Consider the following 4,814-nt stretch of genomic DNA (forward strand, 5'->3'; position numbering starts at 1 on the left):
TAAAGATTGCATAGAAAAAATGGTTTGTTCTAATCCAACTTCCGATTGTTACATCAACAAGTGTAATAAATGTCCAGGAACTGAAAAAATTATATCTGTAATAAGTAAACAATTAGAAGATTCCTGTATTTCTGATATAAAATATTCATCGTGGACTGACACTGATAGAGCAACATTAACCGAACAGACATCGAGTGTTGAAGATTATTTATTGGATCTAGACAATAAGCTAAATACTCTGAAAGTTCATTCTTACATTGCTAAGCAGCAGACTCAGTTTATAAATGAAAAAAAAGAAAATCTTAGCCCTCATGAAGTACTTGTAATGTTTGATTTCTCAGAGAATTATGCTTACGTGTGTCAGGATGCTTCCCAAGCTTTCCATTTCAACAATAATCAATGTACAGTGGTACCTGTGATTTTCTATTACAAAGAAAATAATGACGTTATCCATCAGAGTATGGTTTTTTTGTCATATAGCCTGAAACATGACACTGTCGCTGTATATGCTATTCAAACGCTATTGATACCAGAAATTAAAAAAAAAGTTAAAAGAGTTCAAAAAATTTATTATTCGACTGATGGCGCTAGGCAACATTTTAAAAATAAATTTCAAATAAACAACTTGATTAATTATAAAAAAGATTTTAATATTCAAGCAGAATGGCATTACACAGCAACTGCACATGGAAAAAGTATGTATGATGGAATAGGTGCTACTTTCAAAAGGTCAGCCTACAAGGCAAGCCTTACGGCAAAACCATCTGAAGCAATATTAACTCCCCAAGCCCTATTCAATTGGACAAAAAAACATTTTGATAACATATCTATTTTCTACTTTGATAAAGTATTACTTGACAAGGTGAGGCGAAAATTGAATCAAAGATATCTTAATTGTGAGAGTGTTCCTGAGATTTCGAAAAACCACGGTTTTATAGTACGAAACAATGGAATTGTTTTGATTAAAAAATTTTCTAATGATACGGAAACAAATGCAAATCACTGGTCACCACAATAATCAAAGAAGTAAAAAATTATTTTGAATTTTGTTAACCTAACCTCAGTTTTGTATTAAGTGAACATTAATATTTTTTGACCATCAATATTTTTTAATATCGAATTTTGAATATATTATTCGATGATAAATAAGGAATGTCCGCCATCTTGAATCCGCCACCTTGAATTTGAAACCTGAGCTCAAATTCGTTATCAGAGACCTGAAAAACTTCCGTTTACAAAATTTTGTAGAATACAGCCAATAATAAGAAATTATCTGTCCGTCATTTTGGATCTGCATTCAGCAATTCGAAATTAAGATCCTCTATCTTGGATCAAATATCTTGAATTTGAAATTCGAATTCGGAATCTTAATCAGCGATCCCAAAAACCCCAACATACAGAATTTAGTAGAAATGGGTCAACAGTAAGAAAAAAAATGTCCGCCATCTTGGATCCGCCATTTTGAATTTGAAATTTGACATCGGATTCTTGTTCAGCGACTCCCAAAATACTTTTAATGAGTAATTTGGTCAAAATTATTGAGGAATTATATTTTTTTCGATTATTTTTGACTAAAAAATGGCACTTTTTTGCGAGATGCCTCACTTTAGACAGTTTTTTTGAGGTTAAATTTATTTTTTTCAAAAAACACCTAATGGCATAAAAAACTACACTTCTTGACAAATTTTTTCATATGCTCAAAACATTTTTTTCCCCAAAATTGAAATGGACAGGGGGGTGGCTTTTTTGACAAAGAATTCCCCATATATATATGATTTTGCGTTGATTTCAGACTGAATTCAGTGCTAGATTTCAAAGTTCAATCAAGGTTGAAATAAATTGTAAAAAGAAACGCCGAGACCTGGGCTCGAACCCGAGATTTTTTGACTAGTAGACGGACGACTTGACCACTTAGCCATTTCGACACTTGCAATGTATATCTCATAATGTAACATACACGGAAACCTATAGGTGGTAAATAGTCTCGAAGTTGGGTACCTTCCTGAGTGCACAGAGAGGACCAGTCGAGGGTTCAGTCCAGTATTATTATAAAAATCATGATAGAGCAGGTTAATTTTCGGTTATTCTCTATAGGATTCCGTTTATGTTACATTATGAGATATAAATGTAAGAGTTCAACCATAATAGCCACTGGAGAGAATTGGTTAGAGGCGCAAAGTAACATGAATGAATTCCTAGTGGTCATAGATAACTGGCTGGCTGTAAATAATTTATCGCTAAATGTAGATAAAACAGTCTTCATGACATTCAGAAGCTATTGTAATAGTGTACCAGCTCACATAGAAGTAAAAATCCAGGATATGATGTTGACTAGAGTGGAGAGCTGTAAATACCTTGGAATTGTTTTTGACTATAATTTGAAGTGGGATAATCATATTCAATATATAATTAAAAAAGTGAAGTACTTAGTATATATTTTTTATAAGCTAGCAAACATCATGTCGACGGTAACACTACGAATGATATATTATGCTTTTTTCCATAGGATGATAAGCTGTGGAATATTAGTCTGGGGTAGAGTGTATAAAAATAATCGAGATCTGGTGCAAAAATTACAAAGTAAAATATTGAAGATAATTGATAAAAACAGCTTCAACGTACATGACAGCCCTCTAAACCTAGAACAACTATTTATCTTCGAGGTAATAAGGCTATATTATAACGATCACAAAACTAAGTACTTGAGTTCTACAAGTGTTACTAGGAAAAAGAGATTAATTGTACCTAAAAGTTGGATTAAACTGAATTGTTGACTACTTTTATGCTAGAATATATCATAGAAATTTGATTTTATTGCGTGCGAAATAAAATAGATTGAGCACGGAATAATCCAGATTGAGTTTTTCCCTCACCTTGGGTTTGCTATGTTACAAACGGTAACCACAGATCAGCTTAAACCAGCCTACATGGAAGTCCAGGACTAGCATACAGATCAACCAGCGCAGGCCGCGACTCAATCGACTACACGCTCCACTCTACCAGCAGGAGCTGCTCCTACGCCCACGCGACACATCACTTTCTTAGACTGTCTCATCCTGATCACTGGTGGGGAAGTGGATGTGGCGGTACATTCCTTGCCGCCAGTGTCGCGCTCTAGGCGCAAACAACTTCTCAAGCCGAGAGAGCTCTACTGACTGGCAGAGTCAGAGCTCCCTTTCCGCACACTTAAGGAGCCGCCGCAGCTTAGTCGGATCAGAAAGAGTCGAGGCGTCGTACAGAGCGGAACTCAAAGAGACTGAGTCTTAAGATACTTTTATTGTTCTTTGACCGTTAAGTTAGTGTTAAGTTTAGTATTGGTAATAAACTATTTTTTTTGAGAATCCTGCAAGCTTATTCTTCTATCTGCAAGTCATTCTCCAGTCTTACTCGTAAGTCGAGTCAAAATCCACAAGCAAGTGGCAACCAAAGGTGTCCGCTCTCTCGCCATATTGGACTATGTATGATTGGTTAAGATTGGTACATGTAGAACTGTGCTACAGAGGTGCCAACTTAGCGATTTTTTTATAGAAGGCGCTTTATAAAAGAGTCTTTTGTCTTATTTCTCGCAATATGCAGGACGAAGTAAACCGTGCACAGGTCGTCGCTGCAGCGGCTAGCGCAGGTATATGCACAAGAGTCGGGAAGGGTATTGTGTCATTATGCTTGATTTTAGCCAAATCTGACGTTAGAAAAGAAGTCATAGCTGCGAAACGAAGTCTAGGGGCAGAACGAACTTTAAGGTGTTTTTCTACTAAATTTAAGCTAACTTTTAGGCCTAGTTAGGTGAAGATTGGTACATTTAGAAATGTGCTCAAAAGGTGCTAACTTAGTGATTTTTAAAAATAGACTACATCCCAAGTTCTATAACTCTAGTTCTGATCTATGTCTTTTAACAATCGAGATGTAGGTATGCGTTAGCCACTCGGCCGTAGCTCCTGGCTAGCGGCGCTAGTGATGTTGCGCTGCTGCTGGGTGCTCAGCTGTGACCCAGAGTATTAAGAAGAGTGGGCAATAAAAAATATTTGGATAACCTTAGTTTTTAGAATAATTGCGGAGCTTGTACATGGTGTTACATTTAAGCTATTTCTAAAAATTCAAATAATTCTACTGGGATACCGTTGGCACCTAGGGAGCTAAATATTTAAGAACATTTTTCTTTTCTAATGTTCTTTCATAACAAAAAATGGCGGTAATGTTGCTTACCCCCCCCCCCCTTGCAGCGTTTTTTAAAACTTGGCAGGAATAACCCATATATACACAGTTAATCAAACAAGTTAAACGTTATTTTAAATTATATACATACATACATCGAACATTCAGAATCACCTGTAGCAACGAGATCGTCAATGTCGCAGATTTTGTTCGTTTATGTGTTGGGTCTGATTCTAGCTGCTGCTGAGAGCAGACGTGCTGATCTAAATAAAATCCAAGTTATGTGTTCGTTGTCTAATAAAACATTTATTTTCTGTTTAAATTAAAGAATCAATCTTTTTGTGATGTATTCATTTTAAACGCTTCAAGTCATTTAATTAAAAATGCATAAATTAAATAAAGATTACAAAATTAATAATTGTAAAAAATATAGATCTTGGACCAAAAGTTTAGTAAATTTAGTAAGAACATATAAGTGTACCATCAACTAATAGAGTTCCCGTTTGAGTTTCGAAATTTAACACTCTTTTGATGACACATCTCATTTCGAGAGCATACTCTAAAAATATAAACTTTTCAGAAGAGTAAAGCCTTATTTGATTTATATATATTTGAAACAGTCAACATTAAATTTTAATGGCAAACTTTTAATAATTAAGCTC

Source organism: Nasonia vitripennis (assembly GCF_009193385.2).
Source record: "Nasonia vitripennis strain AsymCx chromosome 3 unlocalized genomic scaffold, Nvit_psr_1.1 chr3_random0008, whole genome shotgun sequence".
In the NCBI taxonomy this organism is placed as follows: domain Eukaryota; kingdom Metazoa; phylum Arthropoda; class Insecta; order Hymenoptera; family Pteromalidae; genus Nasonia; species Nasonia vitripennis.